Source organism: Pristiophorus japonicus, chromosome 6, assembly GCF_044704955.1.
Source record: "Pristiophorus japonicus isolate sPriJap1 chromosome 6, sPriJap1.hap1, whole genome shotgun sequence".
Taxonomy (NCBI): Eukaryota; Metazoa; Chordata; class Chondrichthyes; family Pristiophoridae; genus Pristiophorus; species Pristiophorus japonicus.
In genome coordinates, this window is record NC_091982.1 from 73,334,187 (window position 1) to 73,348,292 (window position 14,106).

General features: G+C 44.3%; 1 protein-coding gene across 2 annotated transcripts in view; it reads right to left on the reverse strand.

Annotated features, from left to right (window-relative positions):
* LOC139265691 (exocyst complex component 1-like) overlaps window positions 1-14,106 on the reverse strand; it is a 222,386-nt gene that overhangs the window by 125,970 nt on the left and 82,310 nt on the right. The window lies entirely within an intron of this gene.

A 14,106-nucleotide genomic window follows, 5' to 3' on the forward strand; every position in this document is an offset into this window, starting at 1 on the left:
GGAGTTAACATTGTTAACGAGACTCAGAAACCCGCAGGCAGGCAAGGGCAATTCAACACGAACCAGGCAGTAACAGACTCTAGGATGGGTCCTCAACAGAGACAAAGGCAGGTTGAACAGACATTTACACCATTACAAGGGACAATACGTCCCGGGATGGGACCATTGACACCCACAAACATAGTGCTCAAGAGTAATCAAAGAGACAATCAGAGAAGAATGCCTGGTAACAGCTCTTTTGTTCACAACAATCTCAGCTCATGCTGGAGGTGCGGGGGCAAACATGTTGCGAAGACCTGACTGTTTCAACAATTCATCTGCAGAAATTGTAACTTGAGTGGACATTTAGCCAGGATGTGCAGGAAGCTCGCAGCGAGGCTGGTTTACGAAGTGGATGAACCACAAGAGGGGTCTGCAAGGCAGGGGTATGCCTAGGACACAGCAATGGACGCTGAAGTTCAGCGGGTTCAGGTGGCAAACATCCACAGCTCATACACAAGAACGCCACCTATGATGATGAGAGTACTGTTACTCATGAGTGTCTAACAATTCGAGAAACTGTGGCCACTCAGCTAGCAGACCCAAACTTGAACGCATTGACACGCAATTACGGACATACACCAAAGAGATCGTCCCAGTGCTAGGCAGTGCAATGTTGGTGGTCATACATAATGGATCTCAGAACCGGCTGTCACTCTGGATTGCCCTGGGAAATGGTCCCGCGCTTTTGGGGAGGAGCTGGCTAACCGAGATGAACTGGAAATGGGGGGGATGTGCACGCCGTTTCATCTGTGGAGCGAAGTTCATGCTCACAGGTCCTACAAAAGTTCGTGTCATTATTTTAACCTGGCGTCGGGACTTTCAAAGGCACCAAAGTAGTGATACGCATCACCCCGGATGCCACACCAGTGCACCACAAAGCCAGAGCTGTGCCATATGTGATGCGGGAGAAAAATGAAAGTGAGTTGGACAGGTTGCTAAGAGAGGGAATAATTTCGCCCATTGAATTCAGCGACTGGGCAAGCCCCATCGTTCCTGTTCTAAAAACGGATGGCTCGGTCAGGATCTGCGGCGACTACCAGGCCACCGTCAACCGAGTGACCCTTCAGGACCAATACCTGTTTCTGAGAGCGGAGGATCTTTTTGCCACACTGGCAGGCGGCAAGCTGTTCACCAAGTTGGACCTAACTTCATGACCCAGGAACTGGCCGAAGAATCCAAGCTACTGACCACCATCACCACGCACAAGGGGCTGTTTGTCAACAACAGGTGTCCGTTTGGGATTCGATCAGCGGCCGCTATCTTTCAAAGGAACATGGAAAGCCTGCTCAAATCCATCCCCGGAACAATCGTATTTCAGGACGACATCCTTATCACGGGTCGAGACACCAAAGAACACCTCCATAAATTGGAGGAGGTGCTAGGCCGACTGGACCGGGTACATAAGAACATAAGAATTAGGAACAGGAGTAGGCCATCTAGCCCCTCGAGCCTGCTCCGCCATTCAATAAGATCATGGCTGATCTGGCCGTGGACTCAGTTCCACTTACCCACCCGCTCCCCATAACCCTTAATTCCCTTATTGGTTAAAAATCTATCTATCTGTGACTTGAATACATTCAATGAGCTAGCCTCAACTGCTTCCTTGGGCAGAAAATTCCACAGATTCACAACCCTCTGGGAGAAGAAATTCCTTCTCAACTCGGTTTTAAATTGGCTCCCCCGTATTTTGAGGCTGTGCCCCCGAGTTCTAGTCTCCCCGACCAGTGGAAACAACCTCTCTGCCTCTATCGTGTTTATCCCTTTCATTATTTTAAATGTTTCTATAAGATCACCCCTCATCCTTCTGAACTCCGAGTAAAGACCCAGTCTACTCAATCTATCATCATAAGGTAACCCCCTCATCTCCGGAATCAGCCTAGTGAATCATCTCTGTACCCCCTTCAAAGCCAGTATATCCTTCCTTAAGTAAGGTGACCAAAACTGCACGCAGTACTCCAGGTGCGGCCTTACCAATACCTTATACAGTTGCAGTAGGACCTCCCTGCTTTTATACTCCATCCCTCTCGCAATGAAGGCCAACATTCCATTCACCTTCGTGATTACCTGCTGCACCTGCAAACTAACTTTTTGGGATTCATGCACAAGGACCCCCAGGTCCCTCTGCACCTCAGCATGTTGTAATTTCTCCCCATTCAAATAATATTCCCTTTTACTGTTTTTTTTCTCCCCAAGGTGGATGACCTCACACTTTCCGACATTGTATTCCATCTGCCAAACCTTAGCCCATTCGCTTAACCTATCTAAATCTCTTTGCAGCCTCTCTGTGTCCTCTACACAACCCGCTTTCCCACTAATCTTTGTGTCATCTGCAAATTTTGTTACACTACACTCTGTCCCCTCTTCCAGGTCATCTATGTATATCGTAAACAGTTGTGGTCCCAGCACCGATCCCTGTGGCACACCACTAACCACCGATTTCCAACTCGAAAAGGACCCATTTATCCTGACTCTCTGCTTTCTGTTCGCCAGCCAATTCTCTATCCATGCTAATACATTTCCTCTGACTCTGCGTACCTCTATCTTCTGCAGTAACCTTTTGTGTGGCACCTTATCGAATGCCTTTTGGAAATCTAAATACAGCACATCCATCGGTACACCTCTATTCACCATGCTCATTATATCTCAAAGAATTCCAGTAAATTAGTTAAACATGATTTCCCCTTCATGAATCCATGCTGCATCTGCTTGATCGCACTATTCCTATCTAGATGTCCCGCTATTTCTTCCTTAATGATAGCTTCAAGCATTTTCCCCACTACAGATGTTAAACTAACCGGCCTATAGTTACCTGCCTTTTGTCTGACCCCTTTTTTAAACAGAGGCATTACATTAGCTGCTTTCCAATCCGCCGGTACTCCCCAGAGTCCAGAGAATTTTGGTAGATTATAACAAATGCATCTGCTATAACTTCCGCCATCTCTTTTAATACCATGAGATGCATTTCATCAAGACCAGGGGACTTGTCTACCTTGAGTCCCATTAGCCTGTCCAGCACTGTCCCCCTAGTGATAGTGATTGTCTCAAGGTCCTCCCTTCCCACATCCCTATGACCAGCAATTTTTGGCATGGTTTTTGTGTCTTCCACTGTGAAGACCGAAGCAAAATAATTGTTTAAAGTCTCAGCCATTTCCACATTTCCCATTATTAAATCCCCCTTCTCATCTTCTAAGGGACCAACATTTACTTTAGTTCTCAGAAGGACAAAGGACCTGGCACAAGGCCAGAACTTGTTGCAGCTGCCAGAATAAAATTATTTTAAAGATCTACAACCGGAGTTCGCATCTCATTGAAAATTAAGAGATCTAACAATTTTGGCGTCACGAACAGGATCGCTGAGGGAAGAAACTGAATTTTGGACATCGGACCTGCATACTGAGGTAAGGACTCCTCTTTATAAAAGTCCCTGGTCAATTATCTAAATTCACCTCCCCTTCTACGCGATTCCAAAAGCCTCCGGTTTGCGAACTCTCCGGTTGGTGATCGGCTCGAGATCCCATAGATGTCGGCGGTGTGTTAGTTAATTCATCACTGATCCACTGATCGGCTGGAAAGCCTTCGACTCGAGACCCCAGTAAAGAAATTAGTAATGTGGCAGCAGAAGATAAGAGCAAAGAATTGCCTCCAAAGGTGGGCGGGCAACACCTGAGGTTTCGATAGATGAAATCCTCGAACAGTTGAAAGAATACATAGAGCAACAATTCGACTTATCTAAAACCTGTATTAAGATTGAATGAAAATACGGTACCTCCAAAGGACAATGGTCCTTGGACGAGATCAAAAGGATCTGGGGTAAAACAACCCGTATGAAAAATAAAGAGCAAACCAGATGGTCCTTAGCTGTTGTGGGACAGATCCGACAGCGGAATGAAATTATAACGCATTCCCAATAGAGGGACCTGACCAGTACAAAGGACCAATTGCAAGCGGTTTGTGAACAGCTGAGACAGAAAAAGCTTGAACTTGTAAAGTCGGAAGCAGAAGTTAAGGATCTTAAAGGTGAAATTAAAGAATGTAAAAAATCATTATGTCAAGAGACAGTAATAGGAAAAGGAAAATGTATCGGTCAATTCCCAGGGTACCCATGTTTGGATAAATTAAAAGCGCAAACCCGAAGACACGACTGAGGAAGAGATACGTATTCTGAGTCCTCCGACGATACAGGGTCGGAGGATGAAGAATTAGGGGTGCGCTTTGCCCCGTTTAAAAATAAAACGAGTTGTAGTCAAATCAGAAGAGACTGCGGATGAAGACGGAACCAAAAAAAACGAAGAAAAGGGTGTATGCAGAATACTTATTTCATGATCCGGCAGTCCCAGAGAAAATTGATAAATGGTCCAAGGAGTTGCCCAATCCAAAGAAAGGGGGAGTGAAAACGTGGGACCAATTGCACCGCTTAAGAAACATATCAACTTCATCCCTGGGATGGAGTGCAAATTTTGACCATAATGGTGCCAAAAACACAAGGAAGAAAATTGCATCACAAGGTAGAAGAAGCTTTGGGGCAGAATGAGCAAGAATTAAACGCAGGATGGGAGTCGATTAAACACTGGCTGCAAGCCTTCAGTCCAGCTAAGACAGACTGGGGAAAAATTGCAGCCTGCCAACAGAAAGGAAGAGAGAGGAGGTCCTGGAGTATGACGAGCGGTTTAGATGCACATGGCTAGAACATTCGGGTATGAACAATATGGATGAGGAAATGGATGAACAAGTGTTTGGACCCCTGAAAGTAGCTTTCGTGGCAGGTCTAAAGGATTGTCCAAAATGTTTAAGGTAGTGTTACCGGACTGGGAAGCTAGAGGAACTATCTTTGCAGCGTTGGTGGAGCAATGTAACCAATTAGGCAGGGATATGGGAGCTAAAGTCCGAGCTGTGCAGGCTATGGGATGGAAATCCCAGGATTCCGATAAACAGTCATTAGGAAAATTATCCGTAAAATGTCATTATTGTGGAAAAGGTGGTCACTGGGCCAAGACGTGCAGGGCGAAACAGCAAGGTCATGGCCGGGGAAGAGGACGCAGCCAGGGATACAATTCAGCCAACAAAGCAGGCTTGTCACAAGATAACGACCTCATAGAAGAATTTAAGCAACTGACAATACAACAACAGAAGGAGTTACTTGGGATAGCAAAAAACGATTAGAGCCCACCCTGGCCCCCCTCCTCGCACTAATACAACAGAGGGGAAATGGGCTATATATAACTGTGAGGGTAGGCGATAAGGATGTGGACTGTCTTTTAGATACAGGGGTGGAATTAACATGCTTACCCCTACAATATGGGGACTTTTTGCCGTTGGATGGTAGGGCACGTACAGCCTATGGAGTTGGGGGTCATAAAATGGAAATTAAAGGACAACACTGGTACTTATAGGGCTGGGTCCACATGAACTAACCATGCCGGTCTGGATAGGCCCACTGGATCAACCCCTTTTAGGAATGGACGTTCTAATCCAAGTAGATTCATCGTTGCATTTCGAGGATGGTCGGGTGACATGGTCAATTAGAACTTTGAAGAAAGAAGAATTGAAGGAACACCCGATATGGGCTAAAGATAAGAACGATTGTGGCCGACTCCAGATGGAGCCTGCGTCATTTACCGGGACGAAGCCTCCATGCATTAAACAGTATCCCATCAGTCTAACTGCCATCGCGGGAATTTTGCCGGTTATTCAGCAATTGGAGAAACAAGGGGTGCTTATTAAAACGCATAGCTCCTCCAATAACCCCGTGTGGCCGGTACAGAAATCTAATGAAACTTGGCGTTTGACCGTCAATTATAGGAAAGCTAACCAGTGTATTGATCAAAAAGCTTCTTTGGTCACAGATCCCTCCACCATTTTTAATGCCCTCAAACCGGAACATAAATATTTCTCGGTTATAGAGATGGCCAACGGATTTTGGTCGGTGCCTCTGGCACCGGAGGTTCGACAATGGTTTGCTTTCACGGTCCAAGGACAACAGTATACTTGGACCCGATTACCGCAGGGTTTCCACAACAGCCCTACGGTATTCCACATGGCTTTACAAAGCCATTTGCGAGAATTACCTACCCTGTCATCCACAGTCATCCAACATGTAGACAATATCCTGCTAGCTTCAAACACGGAAGAACAGCATGAACAAGATTTACGAGCTTTGCTGGACCACCTTTGGCTGAAAGGACATAAAGCCAGCATCGACAAAGCACAAATATCCCAAGAAGAGGTTGTATACCTGGGACAAAAGATTTCACAAGGAAAGAGAGAACTTACCCAGGATAGAACTGCAGCCATTCAGGCTGCTAAAAAAAACACCACTATTCAGGAACAAGGTCCTTTTTGGGATTGTGTAACTTTAACAGAAATTGGATTGACTCCTTCACACAGCTTGCTCAGCCACTGAATGATATCTTAAAGGGGAAACGTGCCTCTAAAAAAGCCATCACCCTCACTAAGGAACAGCAAGAGGCCTTCCTGAGTTTGAAAAGGCTTTGCATTCGGCACCGGCTCTGGGAATCCCCGACAGTGGTAAGCCATTTACCCTGTTTGTCCATGAGAAAGAAGGATACATTGACAGCTATACTGACAAGAACATGGGGATCGGCAAAGACCTATTGGCTATCATTCGGCAAAACTGGATGCGGTAGCCCTCAGATGGGGAAGTTGCCGAAGGGCCATGGAAGCCACATGTCGAGCGGTAATGATCACTGCGGGTCTAGTCCTCGACCAAAAGCTGATTGTCAAGTGTCCCCACACCGTACACGCTTTGCTGTCTATGAATAGAATGTCTCAGGTGACAGCAGCTAGATGGACCCGCTGGACAGCAGTTTTGGAAGCTCCTAATCTCCATATCGTCCGGGCCAGCCCGGTTAATCCCGCAACTATGCTCCCGATGTCAGAATCGAGGGAGCAAGAGCGGGGAGAACGTGAAGAGCATGACTGCGTGGAGATTTTAAAAGAAACAGAAGCAGCCGCCTTAGCAGCAGAGGAGCCTCAACACAACCCAGACTTCATCCTGTTTACAGATGGTTCCTCCTTTGTGGACAATGGTACCAGAAAAGCAGGATGGGCAGTTACAACCTTATATGAGGTCGTGGCTAAAGGATGTTTACCCTCAGGAACGTCAGCACAACAGGCCGAGTTACGGGCCCTGTCAGAAGCATGTCAAATAGCAGAAGGACAGACAGCTAATGTCTACATAGATTCGCATTATGCTTTTGGAGTCGTTCACAACTTTGGTCTGTTATGGCGGAAAAGAGGATTCCTCACTGCTGCTGGTACACCTATCCGAAACGGAAAAGAAGTCCGAGACTTACTAGAGGTCATACAATTACCTCAGGAAGTGTCCATCCTGAAGTGTAAGGCCCATACCAAGGAAAATACCACGGAAGCACAGGGAAATGCCCTAGCCGACCAGGCAGCTAAAGGTGATCCCCCAGAAGAACCAACACAGATGTGCAGATTGAAAGCACTCAGGACGCTGACACGAGACCTTCAAACAATGCAAGGCGAGTGCTCCCGAGAGGAAAAATGGACATGGATCGAGGCAGGAATTAAGCTATGCGAAGATGGTGTCTGGAGAGAAAGAGTTACCGACAAGCCAGTCGCGCCACAAGCGCTTATGCCTTTTTTAGCCCAACAGATCCACTCGTGGGGACATTTGGCCTCACAACAGATGACGGCACGGTTCCAGAAAAGCTGGTGGGGTCGGGGATTTAAAAAACATGCCCAGCTGGTAGCAGACCCATCACGGTAATGCCCCAACTGAGGCCCCCTGCCCCTGTCAGACCATTCCAGCATCTGTCGGTTGATTATATATCTCTCCCTCCATGCCAAGGATACACTAACATCCTTGTCATGGTCGACAGATTCTCTAGATGGGTAGAAGCTGTCCCAACTAAAAGAGCCACAGCCAATCACACTGCAAAGGTCTTGTATATGAATTACATTCCCCGCTGAGGAGTCCCGAGTAGCATTGACTCAGATCAGGGAACACACTTCAGGCTGTCTGCCAAGAAGTCTGTAGGTTGCTGAACATTACGTGGGATTTACACTGTCCTTATCACCCACAATCATCAGGACAAGTAGAGCGAATGAATCGAACTCTGAAACAACAGCTTGCCAAATATCACCAAGAAGGAACACCATGGCCCCATGCACTACCAATAGTGCTATGTAGCATTAGGGCAACCCCGAACAGAACTACAGGTTTAAGCCTATTTTAAATTATAACAGGAAGAGCCATGTCGCTGCCAGGAACTATTGATTTACGGAAAGCTGATGTTCACTTCATGAGTGACACTTTGTTAACATACTGTCAGGACCTAACCAATGCTATTAGTTCTGTTTCCCGACAGGTATTGGGAGCTTGGGGTAATCCACCCGAAGGAGGACACGACATCATCCCGGGAGTCTGGGTCTATGTGAAAAAGTTACATAAAGAACCTTTGAATGCCAAGTGGGAGGGACCTTACCAAGTGTTATTGATCACCCAGGCAGCTGTTAAAGTTCAAGGAAAGAAAGCCTGGATCCACGCCTCATATATTAAACGAGCACCCATAACTGAAACTGAAATCTGATAAGGACAATTACTTTTTGCCAAAATGTATAAATTTACTGTATTACTGACTGTAGGTATTCTAGGCATTTGCCTACTTCTTACTAGCCGACCCTCTGCACAAAAGGGAAATAGTAGAACATTACATGTAAATACCTTTTTACATATGCCATACATTTATGCCAAACAAAGTAACATTTCTAGTTGTTAGGTGTGTGCGCATATTCCTATTCACTCAAAGGGAGGGATTCCCTTGAGGCCAGTTCTCGTGAATATCTCGGAAATGGTTGAGTGGATAATTAATCAAAACAAAACAGGCAATGCTTTTCAGATACGGAAAACTGGGCACGTAAATGGAAGTCAGCAGGTTACAACCTGACTACCTTTGAAGGGAGGTAACAACCATGGTACAATAATTCCAAACGGCCCCCATTTTTTGTTATCACTAATACAATGGGGATAGGAAGACCAGGGGAATCGGTGTGTCTGATTAGAAACATCAAAGGAGGCCAAAATATCGGGTATAGTAACTGCTCGCGGAATTATAATATAATGAAGCCACAGAACCATCCAAACTGTGGTGAACCTGTGGAATTCTCTACCACAGAAAGTTGTTGAGGCCAATTCACTAAATATATTCAAAAAAGGAGTTAGATGTAGTCCTTACTACTAGGAGGATCAAGGGGTATGGCGAGAAAGCAGGAATGGGGTGCTGAGGTTGCATGTTCAGCCATAAACTCATTGAATGACGGTGCAGGCTCGAAGGGCCGAATGGCCTACTCCTGCACCTATTTTCTATGTTTTCTATGTTAACTGGGAATTCTTAATGTAACAGGGATTCTGAATAAAACAGATGGAAATGCCTGGATAGGCCGGAGTGTTGCTGACAAAGAAACAACTAACATTCATTGCCTATAATGGCACCTATTGGGTGTGTGGCCACAAGGCCTACCCTTGGCTGCCCCAGAATTGGACGGGATCCTTCCATTTAGCCTATATTGTGCCATATATGTATCATATAAAGTCACTGTCATAACATCTACACCATCCTAAGAGAGCTATCACAGAAACAGAGAGGTTCTTTGCCATTCTGATCCCCAGGTATGGGACCGCCAAACTGGCAAGGGAATTCATTAACATGGCATCCCTTGTGGAACGGGTAGCCAATGATACTTCAAAGGCCCTAGTTAAAATCAATGCAGAAATGGTAGCAATCCGCACAGTAGCCCTACAGAATAGACTGGCCTATGACTACATTCTGGCTGAAAAGGGAGGTACTTGCGCCCTACTCGGAACTGAGTGTTGCACATATATCCCAGATAGCTCCGAAGAAATTACCCACTTAGCGGAGCATATCCAAAAGGAGGTAGAAAAACTTAAGCAACCTCCATCATTCACTTTGTGGAGTGGAGCCACTGAATGGCTAGGTTCAATTGGAACTTCATTGGTGGAAGGTTTAATTCTATTCATTGTAATTATTTTACTTTTATATTGTTTGTTTATGTTGATTAAATGTTGTTGCACCCAGGTGGCTGTAGCTGCTGTCCCGCAGGTGAGACACCTTGCAGGTCCCAGCAGACTGTCTGTACGTGGCACAGGGGTATGTTATACTTAAGGGAAGGTTGTTTACTGGTTGAATTAAGATATTGATTTGGATTAAATTGGAATGAGGTTAATTAACCTATTAAAATCAGACTTCCATTGTGGCCACGATGGAATTCGGGTTGATATAAATTTGTGTGGAAGCTAAGAGTCCGGATATGTGGTGAAACACATCAACAAATTTTAGAAGGAAACTCTATTAACATGTATGAAATTATTTTGTAGAATATTTAACTAGTGATATCTTATGATTCAGTTTGTGAAAGAATCAAAGGGGGGATTGATAGAGAATTCAAACAGGCTGCAGAGTTGAGAAAACACAGACCCCATGTCTACGTGTTAGTGAGCACATTGCATTAAGTCATCAATCAACTTGACATTTCAGTACCTTTGGCAGCGAGCCAATTAGGGGTTAAGAATATATCAATTGAACCAATAAGGTCAAAGAAGGCAAGTTCATTTCTGTAAATTGATCCAGGAGAAGAAGAACAGCCTTTTTTGCCATGTGTTCTCAGAAGGACAAAGGACCTGGCATAAGGCCAAGCTTGTTGCAGCTGCCAGAATAAAATTATTTTAAAGATCTACAACCGGAGTTCGCATCTCATTGAAAATTAAGAGATCGAACAAGCATGGACACTGAGGAACCTGAGGAAGATCATGAGATGCTGCCCACACCACTGCTAGAGAACGAGCAACAAGAACGGTCAGCAGCATGCACAGTCCCTGCGGCCAGCCCAGACGAGCCGGAATCACCACAGGTGACAAAGATGCATGCCAAGGCTCAACAACCAGAGCCCCAACTGCGGCGCTCCACGAGAGAGCATCGACCACCTGAAAGACTCAATCTTTGACCCAAAGACATTGGGGGGAGGTGATGTCATGTTTGTAACCTTCACATAACTGTAACCTTTATGTAATGACACTGTACACTGTATACACCTGAGAAGTGCACACCTTGACCACAGGGGGTGAACTTGTGGGAGACACTCCTCACCTGGTCATCCAGGTATTTAAAAGGGAGGTCCCACGCAGGGTCATCACTTCTTGGTCCTGTGAATAAAGGTACAGGTCACAGAGTGACCTTGTCTCCAGTATGTGCCTCGTGTTGATTTGCTGTAGTGTGTAAGGATATACCACCAACGACATAGGTAGAACTAGGAATGAGGTTCTGCTGACAGAGTTTGAGGAGTTGGGGACCAAATTAAAAAGCAGAACCTCAAAGGTAATAGCCACGCGCCAACTGGCATAGGGATAAGCAGATTAGAAGGTTAAATGCGTGGCTCAAAGAGTAGTGTGGGAGGTTGAGTTTTGCTTCATGGGGCACTGGCACCAGTACAGGGGAAAGAGGGAGTTGTTCCATTGGGACGGGCATCACTTAAACCGGGCTGGAACCAGTGTCCTGGCAAATCGAATAACTAGGACAGTAGACAGGGCTTTAAACTAATGAGGGGGGGGGGGGGGGTGGGGGGTGCGACGGCGGTGGATTCAGGAATGAGTACATTTAAAAGCAGCAAGAGAAACGTCAAGGTTCTAGAGCAGAGCAGAGTTTTGGGTAAAAATAAACAGAGTGGGTCAGGAAGGACAAAGACAGTAACAAAGGTAATAGAGCATCAGTGACTAAGGTGACTTCAGGGAAAAATAGAAAAAAGTCAAAGCTAAAGGCACTATATCTGAATACGCAAAGCATTCGCAACAAAATAGATGAATTAATAGCACAGATATAAATTAATAGGTTTGATCTAATAGCCATTACGTAGACATAGTTGCAAAGTGACCAAGGTTGGGAACTAAATAGTCCAGGATATTTAACTTTTAGAAGAGATAGGCAAATTGCAAAAAGAGGAGGGGTACCCCTGATAATAAAGGATGAGATAAAGACAGCAGAGAGAAAGGATCTTAGTTCCAAAAATCAAGAAGTAAAATCAGTTAGGGAAGAGTGTCCATAATATGAGAGATAGTATTTTATATTAAGTTTGAAAGTGATTTAGTTAAATCCAAAACAAGGGTCTTAAATCTAAACAAAACAAATTACGTAAGTATGAGGAGCGAGTTGGCTAAGGTAGATTAGGAAACTACATTAAACGGTATGACGGTAGACGAGCAATGGCTAGCATTTAAAGAATTAATTCTTAATTTACAACAAATATACATTCCTTTAAGGCACATAAACTCCATGGAAAAAGTGGTCCAACCGTGGCTATCAAGAGAAGTAAGATAGCATTAGATCAAAGGAAGAGGCATATTATGTTGCCAAAAAGAGCAGTAAGCCTGAGGATTGAGAGGATTTTAGAATTCATTAAAGGAGGACCAAGAAATTGCTAAAGAAAGGTAAAATAGAATAGGAGAGTAAACTAGCGAGAGACATAAAAACAGACAATAAAAACTTCTACAGGTATGTAAAAAGGAAAAGATTAGCGAAAGTAAATGTAGGTCCCTTACATGCTGAGACAGGAGAAATTATAATGGGGAATAAGCAAATGGCAGAGAAATTAAACAAATACTTTGTATCTATCATCAGGGAATAAGATGCAAAAAATCTCCCAGAAATAGTGAAGAACCAAGAGTCCAGCGAGAATGAGGAACTGAAAGAAATGAGTATTAGTAAAAAAATAGTACTGGAGAAATTAAGGGGACTGATAGCCGATAAATCCCCTGGATCTGATGCCTACATCCTAGGATTTGGAAAGAGCTGGCTATAGAGATAGTGGATGCATAGGTTGTCATCTTTCAAATTTCCATAGATTCTAGAAAGATTCCCACCAATTGGAAGGTAGCAAATGTACCCCCGCTATTTAAGAAAGGAATGAGAGAAAAAACAAGGAACTACAGACCAGATAGCCTGAGATCAGTAGTAGGGAAAATGCTACAATCTATTATTAAGGACATGGTACTTAGAAAATAATAATAGGATTGGGCAGAATCAACACGGATTAAAGAAAGGAAAACCATGTTTGACAAATCTAGAAGTTTTTTTTAAGGTTGTAACTAGCAGAATAGATAAGGAGGAACCAGTGGATGTGATATATTTGGATTTTCAGAAGACATTCAATAAGGTGCCACACAAGATATTATTAAACAAAATTAGGGCTCATGGAATTGGGGATAATATACTAGCATGGATTGAGCATTGGTTAACGGACAGAAAGGAGAGTAGAAATAAACGGGTCATTTTCGGGTTGGCAGACTGTAAATAATGGGGCACCAGAAGGATCAGTGCTTGGGCCTCAGTTATTCACAATCTATATCAATGATTTGGATGAGGGGGCCAAATGTAATATATCCAAGTTTGCTGATGATACAAAGCTAGGTGGGAATCTAAGTTGTGAGGAAAATGCAAAGAAACTTCAAGGGGATACAGACAGGCTAAGTGAATGGGCAAGAACATGGCAAATGTAATATAATGTTGAGAAATGTGAAGTTATCCACTTCGGTAGGAAAAAAAATAGAAAAGCAGAGTATTTTTAAAATGGTGAGAGATTGGGAAATATTGTTCAGAGGGACCTGGGTATCCTTGTACACAAATCACTGAAAATAAACATGCAGGTACAACAAGCAATTAAGAAAGCAAATGGTATGTTGGCCTTTATTACAAAAGGATTTGAGTATGAGTAAAGATGTCTTACTTCAATTAAAGAGGACTCTGGGTGAGACCACACTGGAGTATTTGGTCTCCTTACCTAAGAAAGGATATACTTGCCATAGAGGGAGTGCAATGAAGGTTCACCGGACTGATTCCTGGGATGGAGGGATTGTCCTATGAGGAGAGGTTGAGCAGACTAGGCCTATATTCTCTTGAGTTTAGAAGAATGAGAGGTAATCTCATTGAAACATACAAAATTCTTCCAGGGCTTGACAGGGTAAATGCAGGGAGGAATCAGGGATGCTGGGGAGTCCAGAACCAGGAGTTA